This window comes from Delphinus delphis, chromosome 13 (genome assembly GCF_949987515.2).
Source record: "Delphinus delphis chromosome 13, mDelDel1.2, whole genome shotgun sequence".
Taxonomy (NCBI): Eukaryota; Metazoa; Chordata; class Mammalia; order Artiodactyla; family Delphinidae; genus Delphinus; species Delphinus delphis.
The window spans coordinates 52,241,657-52,258,639 of record NC_082695.1 but is presented as its reverse complement, the minus strand read 5'-3'; positions in this window follow the sequence as shown (position 1 = coordinate 52,258,639).

Sequence of the window (16,983 nt, the reverse complement as noted above, 5' to 3'; positions counted from 1 at the left end):
TTCACTCACACCAGTCCTGTGGTGCTGAAGGACCATCCCAGGGCTGTCTCCTTGCCCAGCCTCCCTCCAGCCCACTGCCTCCTTACTGAGGGGCTTCTCTCTTCCACGCAGAGCCAGGCATTTTTCTCTGGATTCAAACTGGCAACAGTGGCCTTTTATTTTCTGTTTGCCCCCAACCCTCTTCCTCCCTACTTCCCTTTTGGCTCAGGAATCCTTCCCTCTCCCTTGGTCCTACGTGGCTGAGGGGAGGGCCCCATCCTGTTCATTCATCCCAGCCCTCCTCCAGAGCCTCAGCTCCTCAGATCTCATGCAGTTGGTTGGAAATTCTTCCAGGAGCTGTTTTACTGTCTGCTTTTCAGGATTAAAAAAATAATAATAAACTTTAAAAAATTAAAAAAACCCACAAGTTTAAAAATCAAACAGCAGAGCGAGGAAGCAATGACAGATATTTTTTATAATTACGTCTTTTGTTAATTTTTAGAACTCATCCATTTTTACTGTGAATCAGCTATTGATATTTCATGAAGATAACTATTTCTTTGCTGAGTTCAGGTGACTGAAGTAAAGCCATGCCCTGGAAACAAAACAAAACACACCTAAAACAAAACTGTACAATCGGGCTTCCCTGGTGGCGCAGTTGTTGAGAGTCCGCCTGCCGATGCAGGGGACACGGGTTCATGCCCCGGTCCGGGAAGATCCCACATGCCGCAGAGCGACTGGGCCCGGGAGCCATAGACGCTGAGCCTGCGCATCCGGAGCCTGTGCTCCGCAACGGGAGAAGCCACAACAGTGGGAAGCCCGCATACCGCAAAAAAAAAAAAAAAAAAAAAAACTGTACAATCATCTTTAACATAAATTTTTACATAATGTCTCAGTTCCCTGTAACTTTGCACACAAACTTCTGTGTTGAATTGAATTTTAACTGCTTTTTCGTAGCATTTGGAGAAAGTGTGACTATTGAATTTGAAACATTTAAAGAAGAAAATATGGGAGCAAAATAAAATTCTTTTCTGGCAAAGACTACAGGATTTTATTATAAGCAAAGTCTCCCTCCATGAGAGAGCTCTTAAAAGATAGACTTTGTATATCAATGGAGAGAGACTTGTGAGAAGCTAGGCTTTGCTAACAAGAAAAGTTGTGGGTAGCTGGAGCTTGGCCCCATGTCCTCTGCACTCCAGATCCAGCTGTCCTCAGAGCAAAGTCAGAGATTCAGCTCGACAGCAACACACTTCACTTTTGCTCACAGTTCATTGCCCAAAACAAGCTTCCCATCCAGGAGGGAGGGAAGTATAATTCTATGACAGGAGAGACAGTCAATATTTTGAATATATCTCTCATAGCTTGATAAGAGGAAGGAGTGGCATGCAAGGAAAATATCAAATAATTAATATAGCAAGCATGGTTGTGCATTAAAAGTATTGCCAGAAAATAATGAAAAATAGAAATTGGGGTTTTAGAAATAATGTAAGAAATATAGGACAATGGAAAGTGAAGGAGATATGAGTTTTAAAGATTCAAGGTCTTCATACATTTTGGCTTAAGAATAAGAGTAATATTAACTTTTAATTATCTTGGATAAATGTGCATTTCAGACACAGCCATTAAGAATAAAAATACAGGGAATTCCCTGGCAGTCCTGTGATTAGGACTCTGCGCTTTCACTGCTGTGACCTGGGTTCAATACCTGGTGGTATAATGTATACCTTCTTATTGCAGTTGATTAAAAATGGAGTATAAAGAAATCATGTCTAACCCAATAGAAGTCAGAGTAGTAGATTAAAATATATAAATTAAGATAAACATAGTAAAGTGAAAAATGCCATATAAGATAACAGAAGCAAGTTTAAATATTCAAACCCCAGCTATGAACCAAAAGATTTCCCTATTTACCTTCAACATAGAGGTCAATATTTAAAGTGGAGGTAGACCCTTAACCTGGGTCAGGTTGCCTGCAGACTTTGAGAAACCTTGGAAGTTTTGTTCTAGCTCAAGGATTTTCACCAGTAACCCAGACAGCCCCAAAACTCTTAATAAAATATGTCATTTGTAATTTTAAGAGTTGTAGCATGAATTCAAGCTAGGTGAAATTTGTTTACAGAGCAATCTTACAGAGGCTTTTATCTAAATGTTTATGGTGCTTAAATGACACACAAAGGCATAATACTCAAAAAAAAAAAAAACTAAGAAACTATGAAAGAAACTTAGGAGTGAAGCAAAGAGCAAAAATACAAAAAAGAAAAATGTAAAAAAATCTTAAAATGAAAACTTAATTTTTGAAATTTAAAGGATGTTTAAAATTCTACTCTGGGCATTAGTGAATTAGAATTAACAATTTAAAGATAATTAAGAGAAATAAGGATTTTTCTAAAAAATGTCATTGAGGCCCTGGAAAATAGGATGAAAGATTTCTAGGAAAGAATGGAAGAAAGGGTAAAGAATATTTAAGAAGATAATACCTGAGAATTATCTAACATTTAAGAAAACCAAAATAAAAATATTTAATGGACATTCTCAGATTTAAAAGAAACTTCAAAAGAAAGTTAAACTATGGAACAATGTGTGTGTGTGTGTGTGTGTGTGTGTGTGTGTGTATTTTATATATATATATATTTTAGATGATACATGTACTCATATTATATATACTATAGATTATTATTTATATATTCATTCATTTAAAACTTTAAAAATCCACTCCAGGTCACATAGAAGCAAAACTATAGAATATCAAGAACTAAATGACAATTTTAAAAGCTTTCAAAAATTGACAGATTATTTTTAATAAAAGGAAATGACAATTAGTATGATAACAGGTAAAATTCCCTTTAGCAACCATAGGTGCCAGAAGATAATGGAATAATATAGTACTAAAGGAAATAACTGTAAACCTAGAATTACAGAATTGTAAAGGACTGTAAAACAAAGGCATAATTTATTCAGTCAGCAGATTATCTTCTTTGTGTTTACTGTTTCACCTCCTGTCCTAGACTTTGGAATATAGCAGGAAACAAAAGAGACAAAGCCCCTTTTCTCAAGCTTCTTTTCGATGAGGACAGACAGACAATAAATGTACACTACATCATGATGTGGTAAGTGCTATCAAAAAGAAAAGGCAGGATAAGGGATACAGATTGGTTATTGGAACATGCCATTTATGAAGAGGCATAAAGGAAGCCTTTTCCAAAGACATGACATTTGATGAAACTCCTAAAGGAGTCTAGAAGTTATCCATACAATTGTCTGAGGCAATGAATTCCAGATGGAGGACTCAAAATGACTTTTAAAGAAGAAGAAGAAGAGGAGGAGGGTGAGGAGGGGAAGAAAAAAGAAGAACTCAAGGTTTTGGCCAGAGGAATTGATAAAATGGAGTTGCCATCTATTGTGAAGGAAAAAAGAACTTCAGCAGATACAGGTTTGTAGATTAAAAACTTAGAGGCTGCTTCTGTACCTGAGATATCCAATAAGACAATTAAATGAGGAGTCATGTAGGCAGCTAGATATAGAATTCTGGAATCCAGGGGAAACTGTTGGAACAAGAGATACATGTCAGCATCTATTTATTAAAGCTGTATGTCAGGTATGAATAGCAATAAAAAGAAACATCTCAGAACTGCACCCTGCAGAATGCAAGATGTACAAATAAAACAGGTGGAAAGAACCAATGTAGGAGCCTGCATTAACAGACGCCAGTGAGGTTGATGGAGAACCCAGAAAGCAGTACTGTAAAGATGAAATGTGGAATGTATTCCACAAAGGAAGAAGTGGTAAACTGTGTCCAATGTTGCTTATAGGTCAAAGAAGAGGAACACAAAGACATGACCATTGGATGTGGCAATGGAGGTCATTACTTAATAAGAACAGATTTGGTGAATTGAAAGTAACAATGACCTGACTAGGGAGGAGAAAAAGCAAACAGGATAATGTGTACAACCTTCTCCAAGAGTTTTCTTGAAAAGACAGTTTCAGTTGTATAAATGTTGAGTTTATTACCCATAGACTCTAGTCATAAAAATTATTAAGGTATACACTTCAGCCAGAAGAACATGTACTTAGAAGAAAGTCTCACAATGATAAGCACAGAAATGGTTTTTAAATATTAATAAATTTAATTTGCTATGGATTATAAATAATTTTAACCTTTATTTTAAAAAGTAAAAATAATTTCTTAAATTAATAAGATGGAGGGCTGTTCAATGAAGAAATATGGCATGGTAAAACTGACAGAATTTTCAGAACAACTGACTAAAACATAATTATAGTGGAAAATTTAAAGCATATTTTTCAGGGACTGACATATGAAAATGACAATAAATCTTTACTAGTATGGAAGTTCTGAACAAAAAAAATATTCATCTAATGGACATTTGCACAGCTCTCCTCAGAAAAATAAAGATACATGATGTTTTCAAGTGCATATAAAACATTTTTTAATTCTTCATATGTGCATAAAGTCACAAAGCTAGGTTCAGCCAATTTCAAACACTCACTATCATGAAGGATATAGTCATTGATCACAATATCACTAAACTAAAAATTAAGAGGAGCAAGACAATTAAAAACAAGCTCAGACTGTTTTAATGATTGCTCAACACTTTGTGGGTTAAAAAGAAAATTATGATGAAAAATATAGAATGTTTTGAAAGCAGCTTTTAGCTATAAAAGTATTAATTTAAAATTATAATGATGGAAAATAAATGAATCAACTTTCAACTCAAAAGCCTGATAAGGAAAAGAATAAAGCTTTAAAAAGTAGAAGGAAATGAAAATCAGAGAGTAATTAATCATTAGTTGCACTTGTATAATATTTATAATTAAATAGGAAAAAAACAAGAAATGCAGAGAACCAACAAAATTTAAAAAGTTATTTTTTGAAAAACACTAATAAGATAAACTTCTAACTTGAACACATAAAAAATCAAAGGTAGAAAAGGTAAAAATAAACAATATTAGTAATTAATAAGAGAATTAATAAGGGATCAATAGATATATGAGGTAAAGAAACAATAGAGCAATATTTCCATAATCTAAATTTTTTTTAAAATTTTAACTTATGTACATTTTATTGTTCCAAAACATTTGTTAAAATGAAAATAAGATTTTTAAACATGAGAAAAATATACATAAAAACTTTGACAATGAAATAGTAACAGAGAGAAACTGTAAATACAGAAAAGTACCCTAGTGAAAATAACATACAGATGCAAAAAATGAGATAATCAATTTATTATAAAAGTTATTTTAAAGAAAGGAAAAACAGTAAAAGGACCCAATTTTTTTTTATTATTCTAGCATAACTTTGACACCACAGTTGGACAGGGAGTTTCAAAAAACTTGTAAACTAAACCTTTTATAAATATAGGTACAAATCCCATAAATAAAGCATTAAGACTTTGAACTTTATGTGTATTTTAAAAGATTGCATCATTATCAGGTAGCATTTTACTGAGAATGCAGGATTATCTCAAAATCAGAAACATCAGTTTACCGTTTATTGACAGATTAAAGGAAGAAATAATATGAAATACTAATCAATGCAGGAAAATCATTAGTTCATTCAAATTTTTAAATTCTTAAGTTAACTTAGAATACTTAAGTAGGGACATCCTTAACCTGATAAAGGATATCTATCAAAGATTCCAGCAAACATCAAACTTAATTGTGAAAGTTTAGAATCACTTTCATGGATGTTAGGGAAAAAAATAAAGAAGCATGTTATCATACTGTCATTCAACATTGTACCAGAACCCCATACCAATTCAATATGACAAGAACAGACATAAGAAGTATAAGAATTAAAAAGAAAGTGGGGGAGACCTTCAAGATTGTGGAGGAGTGAGATGTGGAGATCGACTTCCTCCCCACAAATAAATCAGAAATACATCTACATGTGGAACAGCTCCTACAGAACACATACTGAACACTGGCAGAAAAACTCAGACTTCTCAAAAGGCAAGAAACTCCTCACGTACCAGGGTAGGGCACAAGAAAAAAGAAAAAAACAGAGACAAAAGAATAGGGACAGGACCTGCACCACAGGGAGGGAGCTGTGAAGGAGGAAAAGTTTCCACACACTAGGAAGCCCCTTCACTGGTGGAGACAGGGGGTGGTGGGGCAGGGAGCTTCAGAGCCATGGAGGAGAGAGCAGCAACAGGGGTGCAGAGGGCAAAGCAGAGAGATTACCATACAGAGGATTGGGGCCAACCAGCACTCACCAGCCTGAGAGGCTTGTCTGCTCACCTGGCAGGGCAGATGGGGGTTGGGAGCTGAGGCTCAGACTTCGGATTTCAGATCCCAGGGAGAGGACAGGGGTTGGCTGCATGAATACAGCCTGAAGGGGGCTAGTGCACCACAGCTAGCCAGGAGGGAGTCTGGGAAAAAGTCTGGACCTGCCTAAGAGGCAAGAGACCATTGTTTTCAGGTGCGCAAGGAGAGGAGATTCAGAGCACCACTTAAATGGGCTCCAGAGATGGGCATGAGCCATGGCTATCAGCACAGACACCAGAGACAGGCATGAAATGCTAAGGCTGCTGCTGCAGCGACCAAGAAACCTGTGTGTGGGCACAGTTCGCTATCCACACCTCCTCTCTCAGGAGCCTGTGCAGCCCGCCACTGCCAGAGTCCCATGATCTAGGGACAACTTCCCCAGGAGAGCACGTGGCGCCCCTCAGGCTGTTGCAATATCACACCAGCCTCAACAACTGCAGGCCTGCCCCACATTCCATACCACTCCTCCCCCTGACCTGAATGAACCAGAGCTCCCTAATCAGCCACTACTTTAACCCCATCCTGTCTGAGTAAAGAACAGATGCCCTCAGGATACCTACACATAGAGGCAGGGCCAAATGCAAAGCTGAACATGAGGAGCTGTGCCAAAAAAGAAGAGAAAGGGAAATCTCCCAGAAACCTCAGGAGCAGTGGATAACATCTCCACAATCAACTTGATGTACCCTGCATGTGTAAAATACCTGAATAGGCAATGAATCATCCCAAAATTGAGAAGGTGGACTTTGGGAGTAAAGATTTTTTTTTTCCTTTTTCCCTTTTTTTGTGTGTGTACGTGTATGCTTCTTATGTAATTTTCTCTGTATAACTTTGCTTGTAACATTTGTCTTAGGGTTCTGTCTGTCAGTTTTTTGTTTTTTTTTTTAAGTATAGTTAGTTTTTAGTGCTTGTTATCATTTGTCGATTTGTTTTTTGGTTTCGTTGCTCTCTTCTTTCTCTCTTTTTTCTTTTTTTATTACATTTTATTTTTTTTGTTTTTAATAATTATTTTTATTTTTTATTGAATAACTTTTTATTTTATTTTATTTCATTTCATTTTTTCCTTCTTTCTTTCTTTCTTTTCTTCTCAGTTGTGTGGCTGACAGGGTCTTGGTGCTCCATATGAGTTTCAGGCCTGTGCCTCTGAGGTGGGCGAGCCAAGTTCAGGACATTGGTCCACAAGAGACCTCCCGACTCCATGTAATATTAAATGGTGAAAGATCTCCCAGAGATCTAAATCTCAATGCTATGACCTAGCTCCACTCAACGACCAACAAGCTACAGTGCTGGACACCCTATGCCAAACAACTAGCAAGACAGGAACACAACCAACCCATTAGCAGACAGGTTGCCTAAAATCATAATAAGTTCACAGACAACCCAAAACACACCACCAGATGCAGTCCTGCTCACCAGAAGGCAAGATCCAGCCTCATCCACCAGAAAAAAGGCACCACTCCCCTCCATCAGAAAGCCTAGACAACCCAATGAACAAAACTTAGCCACTGGGGGCAGACACAAAACAACAGGAAGTACGAACCTTGAGCCTGTGAAAAGAAGGTCCCCAAACACAATAAGTTAAGCAAAATGAGAAGAAACACATAGCAGATGAAGGAGCAAGGTAAAAACCCACCAGACCAAACAAATGAAGAGGAAATAGGCAGTCTACCCAAAAAAGAATTCAGAGAAATGATAGTAAAGATGATCCAAAATCTTGGAAATAGAATAGAGAAAATACAAGAAATGTTTAACAAGGACCTAGAAGAATTGAAGGGAAAACAAATGATGAACAACACAAAAATGAAACTAAAAATTCTCTACAAGGAATCAACAGCAGAAAAACTGAGGCAGAAGAATGGATAAGTGATGTGGAAGATAAAATATTAGAAATAACTACTGCAGAGCAGAATAAAGGAAAAGAATAAAAAGAATTGAGGACAGTCTGAGAGACTTCTGGGACAACATTAAACACACCAACATTCAAATTATAGGGGCCCCAGAAGAATAGAAAAAGAAAGAGACTAAGAAAATATTTGAAGAGATTATAGTTGAAAACTTCCCTAATATAGGAAATGAAATAGTTAGTCAAGTATAGGAAGCACAGAGAGTCCCATACAGGATAAATCCAATGAGAAACATGCCAAGACACATATTAATCAAAGTATCAAAAATTAAATACAAAGAACAAATATTAAAAGCAGCAAGGGAAAAACAACAAATAACATACAAGAGAATCCCCATAAGCTTAACAACTGATCTTTCAGCAGAAACTGCAAGCAAGAAAGGAGTGGCAGGACATTTTAAAGTGATGAAAGGGAAAAACATACAACCAAGATTACTCTACCAAACAAGGATCTCATTCAGATCTGACAGAGAAATTAAAATACTTGCAGACAAGCAAAATCTAAGAGAATTCAGCACCATCAAACCAGTTTTACAACAAATGCCAAAGGAACTTCTCTGGCGGGAACACAAGAGAAGGAAAAGACCTACAATCACAAACCTAAACAATTAAGAAAATCGTAGGAACATGCATATCAATAATTACCTTGAATGTAAATGGTTTAATGATCCAACCAAAAGACATAGACAGCTGAATGGATACAAAAAACAAGACCCATATATATGCTGTCTACAAGAGACCTACTGCAGACTTAGGGACACATACAAACTGAAAGTGAGGGGATGGAAAAAGATATTCCACCCAAATGGAAATCAAAAGAAAGCTGGAACAGCAATTCTCATATCAGACAAAATAGACTTTAAAATAAAGACTGTTACAAGAGACAAAGAAGGACACTACATAGTGATCAAACGATCAATTCAAAAAGAAGATATAACAATTGTAAATATTTATGCACCCCACATAGGAGTACCTCAATACATAAGGAAAATATTAACAGCCATAAAAGGAGAAATCGACAGTAATGCAATCATAGTAGGGAAATTTAACACCCCACTTTCACCAATGGACAGATCATCCAAACTGAAAATAAATAAAGAAACACAAGCTTTAAATGACACAATAAAAAAAATAGACTTAATTGATGTTTATAGGACATTCCAACCAAACACAACAGAATACACTTTCTTCTCAAGTGCTCATGAAACATTCTCAAGGATAGATAATATCTTGGATCAAAAATGAAGCCTTGGTAAATTTAAGAAAATTGAAATCATATCAAGTATCTTTTTTGAACACAACACTAAGAGACTAGATGTCAATTACAGGAAAGAAATCTGTAAAAAATACAAACACATGGTGACTAAACAATACACTACTTAATAACCAAGAGATCACTGAAGAAATCAAGAGGTAATCAAAAAATACCTAGAAACAAATGACAATGAAAACATGACTACCAAAAACCTATGGGATGCAGCAAAGGCAGTTCTAAGAAGGAAGTTTATAGCAATAGAATCCTACCTCAAGAAACAAGAAATATCTCAAATAACCAACCTAACTTTACACCTAAAGCAATTAGAGAAAGAAGAACAACAACAACAAAAAAAAAAAAAACCCAAATTTAACAGAAGGAAAGAAATCATAAAGATCAGATCAGAAATAAATGAAAAAGAAATGAAGGCAACAATAGCAAAGAGCAATAAAACTAAAAGCTGGTTCTTTGAGAAAATAAACAAAATTGATAAACCATTAGCCAGACTCATTAAGAAAAAAAGGGAGAAGACTCAAACCCATAGAATTAGAAAGGAAAAAAGAGAAGTAAAAACTGACACTGAAGAAATACAAAGGATCATGAGAGATTACTAAAAACACCTATATGCCAATAAAATGGACAACCTGGAAGAAATGGACAAATTCTTAGAAATGCACAACCATCCAAGATTGAACCAGGAAGAAATAGAAAAAATAAACAGACCAATCACAAGCACTAAAATTAAGACTGCGGTTAAAAATATTCCAACAAGCAAAAGCCCAGGACCAGGTGGCTTCACAAGCAAATTCTATCAAATATTTAGAGAAGAGCTAACACTTATCCTTCTCAAACTCTTCCAAAATATAGCAGAGGGAGGAACACTCCCAAACTCATTCTACGAGGCCACCATCACCCTGACACCAAAACCAGAAAAATATGTCACAAAGAAACAAAACTATAGGCCAGTATCACTGATGAACAAACATGCAAAAATTCTCAACAAAATACTAGCAGACAGAATCCAATAGCACATTAAAAGGATCATAAACCATGATCAAGTGAGGTTCATCCCAGGAATGCAAGGATTCTTTAATATATACAAATCAATCAATGTGATACAACATATTAACAAATTGATGGATAAAAACTATATGATCATCTCGGTAGCTGCAGAGAAAGCTTTTGACAAAATTCAACACCGATTTATGAAAAAAAACCCTCCAGAAAGTAGCCATAGAGGGAAATTACCTCTACATAATAAAGGCCATATATGACAAACCCACAGCCAACATCATTCTCAATGGTGAAAAATTGAAACCATTTCTACTAAGATCAGGAACAAGACCAGGTTGCCCACTCTCACCATTATTATTCAGCATAGTTTTGGAAGTTTTACACACAACAATCAGAGAAGAAAAGGAAATAAAAGGAATCAAAATTGGAAAAGAAGAAGTAAAGCTGTCACTGTTTGCAGATGACAGGATACTATACATCGAGAATCCTAAAGATGCTACCAGAAAACTACTAGAGCTAATCCATGAATTTGGTAAAGCAGAAGGATACAAAATTAATGCACAGAAATCTCTTGCATTCCTATACACTAATGATGAAAAATCTGAAAGAGAAATTAAGAAAACACTCCCATTTACCACTGCAACAAAAAAAATAAAATACATAGGAATAAACCTACCTAAGGAGACAAAAGACCTGTATTCAGGAAACTATAAGACACTGATGAAAGAAATTAAAGATGATACAAACAGATGGAGAGATATACCATATCCTTGGATTGGAAAAATCAACATTGTGAAAATGACTGTACTACTCAAAGCAATCTACAGATTCAATGCAATCCCTATCAAACTACCAATGGCATTTTTCTCAGAACTAGAACAAAAAAAGTTTCAATTTGTATGGAAACACAAAAGACCCCGAATAGCCAAAGCAATCTTGAGGAAGAAAAACAGAGCTGAAGGAATCAAGCTCCTGGACCTCAGACTATACTACAAAGCTACAGTAATGAAGACAGTATGGTACTGGCACAAAAACAGAAAGATAGATCAATGGAACAGGATAGAAAGCCTGGAGATAAACCCATTCACATATGGTCTCCTTATTTTTGCTAAAGGAGGCAAGAATATACAATGGAGAAAAGACAGCCTCTTCAATAAGTGGTGTTGGGAAAACTGGCCAGCTACATGTAAAAGAATGAAATTAGAACACTCCCTAACACCATACACAAAAATAAACTCAAAATGGATTAAAGACCTAAATGTAAGGCCAGAAACTATCAAACTCTAAGAGGAAAACATAGAACACTCTATGACATAAATCACATAAAGCTACTTTTTGACTCACCTCCTAGAGAAATGGAAATAAAAACAAAAATAAACAAACGGGACCTAATGAAACTTAAAAGCTTTTGCACAGCAAAGGAAACCATAAACAAATGCAAAGACAACCTTCAGAATGGGAGAAAATATTTGCAAATGAAGCAACTGACAAAGTATTAATCTCCAAAATTTACAAGCAGCTCAATATCAGAAAAGCAAATAACCCAATCCAAAAACGAGCAGAAGACCTAAATAGACATTTCTCCAAAGAAGATATACAGATAACCAACAAGCACACTAAAAAATGCTCAACATCACTAATCATTAGAGAAATCCAAATTAAAACTACAATGTGATATCACCTCACACCAGTCAGAATGGCCATCATCAAAATATCTACAAACAATAAATGCTGGAGAGAGTGTGGAGAAAAGGGAACATTCTTGCACTGTTGGTGGGAAAGTAAATTGATCCAGCCACTATGGAGAACGGTATGGAGGTTTCTTAAGAAACTAAAAATTGAACTACCATATGACCCAGCAATCCCACTACTGGGCATAACCTTGAGAAAACCATAATTCAAAAAGAGTCATGTACCACAATGTTCATATAAAGAACATGTAGTACATATATACAATGGAATATTACTCCACCATAAAAAGAAATGAAATTGAGTTATTTGTAGTGATATGGATGGACCTAGAGTCTGTAATGCAGAGTGAAGTAAGTCAGAAAGAGAAAAACAAATACCATATGCTAACACATATATATTGAATATTAAAAAAAAATTATGAAGTACCTAGGGACAGGACAGGAATAAAGACGCAGATGTAGAGAATGGACTTGAGGACACGGGGTGCGAGAAAGTGTAAGCTGGGATGATGTAAGAGAGTGTCATGGACTAATATATGCTACCAAATGTAAAATAGATAGCTAGTGGGAAGCAGCCACATAGCACAGGGAGATCAGCTCAGTGTTTTGTGACTACCTGGAGGGATGAGATGGCAAGAGGGAGGGGATATGGGGCTATATATATATGTATATCTGATTCGCTTTGTTATAAAGCAGAAACTAACACACCATTGTGAAGCAATTATACTCCAATAAAGATGCTAAAAAAAAAAAAAAAAAAAAGAAAGGGACAAATCTGTCCTTCTTGCAGATACAGTTTTCTTTTAGATTACTGCTGGCAAATAGGGATGCTTTCAATTTTTTTAAAGTATATTGTTAATTGTCCGTGTAAGTTTTCCTGGATTTTCTATGCAGACTGGGAAACCAATACTGAATGTTATTTTTGGTTGGTAACACAAAAACTGGGGGGAGTGGAGTGGGATTTTACTTTCTCAGCCGTACCTTCAAACTCAAGTGCAATCCCTTTTATTTATTTATTTAAAAATTTTATTGGAGTATAGTTGATTTACAATGTTATGTTAGTTTCTGCTGTACAGCATAGTGAATCAATTTTACATATACATATAGTCACTCTTTTTTAGATTATTTTCCCATATTGGCTATTACAGGGTATTGAGTAGAGTTCCCTGTGCTATACAGTAGGTTCTTATTAGTTATCTATTTTATATATAGTAGTGTGTATGTGTCAGTCCCAATCTCCAAATTTACCCCACTCCTTTCCCCCCTGGTAACCATAAGTTTGTTTTTTTACATCTGTTACTCTTTTTCTGTTTTGTAAATAAGTTCATTTGTACCATTTTTTTAGATCCCACATATAAGCAATATCATATGATATTTGTCTTTGCAATCCCTTTTAGTTTTTAAATTGGAGGCTCCTAGTTTGGGCATCTGAGATTTGATTAACATGACTGTGTTCATCCTTTTTATTCCCTTCATCTTTTTTTCAGTTAACATATGTAAATGGGGTCATTTTAAAAGTCACTCATATTATTGAAACGTTGTTGCTTGAACCCACCCTTTTCACAGTCATTGGAGTATTCCAGATTTGTTCAAAATGTTTTTTCCCCCCCTGGAAAATTCAGATGTGGAGAAGTGTTCTTTATTATAGCCATAGTACCTTTCAGATGAGTCTCATAGTCTATACTTCTCTGAAAGCAGAAAGATTACATTCATCACTTTAGTGACAGCTGAACCTGTTTTGCTTTTAAAACACCAGTCACTCCACTTTGGATTTAGACAAAACAGGGATAATTTCAGCAGCTTTGGTGAGGAAAGTTTCAAAATTATGTTTTTTTGTACAACACCTTTCCTTGGTAAACTTGGAGATCTTTGACAAAGAGTTTACCTAATTCTTCCAGGCAGTGGGGAATTGGAAGATGACAAAAACACCTAGGAGACAAAAAAAGCATATATTCTTATATTTGGGGCAGAGAAGTCAGAAATATGTTTGGTGTAGAGGGAATGAAAAGGAACATTAAATTTAAAAATATACAAGTAGAAGATAACGGAGAGAATTTCTTTCAGTTTTCTCACATCCTACATGCTCAAATACAGATATTAGGGAGAAATCTGGGAAACATCACCTCCACTGCTTCTGTAGGTTAGGTCCAGTAGTCCTTTCAATCCAGAATCCTGTCCTAAATTAGCCCCCTGGAGTATGGTCTAACAGGATGTGTGTAGATGTTACAATTCTTGAAATTATTTCTTTAAGGGAAGGGTTTACACCTCCTCACAAATCTCTAATTTTTCTTCAATAATCCAAGATGGCTCTATCATCTAGGAAACTTTCCTCTTTGAGAGATGGCTCCCATAAATTTACATCCACATATTTAGAGAAGGGCTTTTTTTATCTTACCTCCACCAAGATACGAAGAATGTTCCTTTATTACGATATTTGGACAAACGGTGAGGAAGTCTATGCTTCTCACAATCCCCAAATGTTTAAATAGTCTTATGCATCTTAATTCTTCCTAAATACACAGACCACATACGTTTATTCCTTTCAGATTTCAAGTACCAAATTGGGCCAAAACACTGTGTTCCCTGCATGATGTGGTTTGAGGAATATTAGAGAAAACAGACCCATAAATATATCATTGTACTAATGTGGGCAAACACTGCTATCATAAAAGAATGTGCTGTGGGAGCACAGTTGTGGGTTGCCTTATTCTCAAGGGCATGTCAGAGATGATATTGGAGGAGACTATTGAAGACTAATGTGTACCAAAACTAATGAAAATAAAATAGTCCAGGGAAGAAACTAAAAAGACTAATGCAGTGGCCATGGTTGTGGAGAAACTTTAATAGGTTTATGAGAAAATCTAACAGGTTTTGGTAGTTGTTGGGATCACAAAGAGTTTGTGATAACTCCCCAATTTCCTAGGACCAAAGATAAGGACCACAGGAGGAGGTGATACTACCATGGGTTATTTTTGTAACCTTGGGTGAGTCACCAACTTTAGTTTTGTGATCCGGTAAACGATAGGGTCCCTCCTTGGGTACATAGGACCTCAGGACATTTAAAGTAGAAATGAAACTGAGAAGCTATTTTCAGTATCTCAAAAACTTAAATGAGAAGCAGATACTTACCTTATCATGATATTGTTTGGGTTAATATTTGGGTGGGGAGTTGGAATTATAGGAACACTAAGTGTAAATTTGATTATTTCATTCTGAATCCAAGTTCTGACGGCAATGAGGTAGGTCTATGATGAACTGATAGGGAAAACAAGTAAGTACTTAATAAATACAGTGTTATTGTCAATTAACACTCTTCAGCATTGTCAATGAGGAAAGTTGTAAAGAGAAAGTTCTTAGAGATGAGGACCGCAATGATGTCTACTCCTACTCCAGGTTCTGCAAACTTCCCTGAACTTCTTATAAAAATGTGCTGTTCTCCTGAAACATTTAATCTAGTTTTAATAGTGCAAACTATTGCTGAAAAGAGTTTCTGAGAACTCAATATCAAGGACTAACTGGATAGATGAGTGGTTGGTCTCAAAGCATTACACCACCACGGTAGCTTCCATCTAACATGTTAGAAAATGGACAGGAGAAATGGTTGTCTTCTAAGAAGGGCAAAGTGAAAACATATTTTCTCCTCTTTAATCATATCCTTTTAAACCAGAAGAGACCTTTGCAATTTTCTAATATAGCTTCATTTGTATGTCCTCTCCTTGAAGACTGGACCAACCATGAAGGTTATGTGGCTTATCCTATATTACACATTAATGTGAGGGCAGAATGGCAGAAGACTGGACACAGAGATGTTCCATAAGATTTTCTCCTTCCTGTGTCTACAATATTAATAAAAATCTGTATTAGGAAAGGTGCAAGCAGGGAAACAGAAAGATTCTTCCTTATACCTTGTGACTGGGCCACTGTTAAATGAGAGAATTTACAATGGAAGTAAACTTTACAACAAATGACTCTGATGGAATGTACAGATATTTTGGTTCCAAATAAAGTAACAGTGGCCTAGAGCTAGATGTAGGGATTCTGAAATTAGACGAGGGAGGTGTAACTTTCTTTCTAAGACATATAAACTAGGAGTTGGTATCAAAGTATGCAATTATATCTTGGAATTATTCTTGCTTTAAATCTTACTTTCAAAGAGCATGTTTGAATGTACTCTCCTCTTGGTGTTATTTATGTTAATCAGTCTTAATATATTCTTTAATAATAATGTACTAGAAAGTTTCTTATTGTAATCTATCTTTGATAAATCGCTTCGTGCATACATGACTGAGGCAAATTCTGCTACCTAGTGCCACTGCATGAATTTTGAGTTTAGCTCTTCATTTTGTTTTTGGTTTTTAGTGGCTGAATCAACAGCCTTTGTAGGTTGAGTCTATAAATCTAAAGTTAAAAAAATCAACAACAAACACAGGAATTTTTTAATGAATAAACATTGGTTCTTTAATTCATTCATTCTCTGGTTTAGTCATTTAAATTTTGAAATTTGATTCTTTGAAATACTGACTCTTCTATGTATTAATTATTCACACTTTACCCCTCACATTCCTCTCACCACCCCCACTAACTTTTACCTGTATAAAGGCTAAATATCATCACAATATTAGCAAAACTTTCTTAAAGCAAGTTGGCCAGCATTTCTCTGTCTCCAAGGAGCCAGGAAATAAAACATTTAATTAGCCTTTGTTTTTCAATATAATAAGTACAGAGAGAAATAAAACCATTTTTTTAACTTTGAGACAATAGCTTGTGTCTGTTAAGCTGACAGTGTCATTCCTGCAGAATGAATTTCCATGGAAGATAAATGGAAAGTCACTCTAGTTGTATCCTGGAAGTATTTGTTAAAG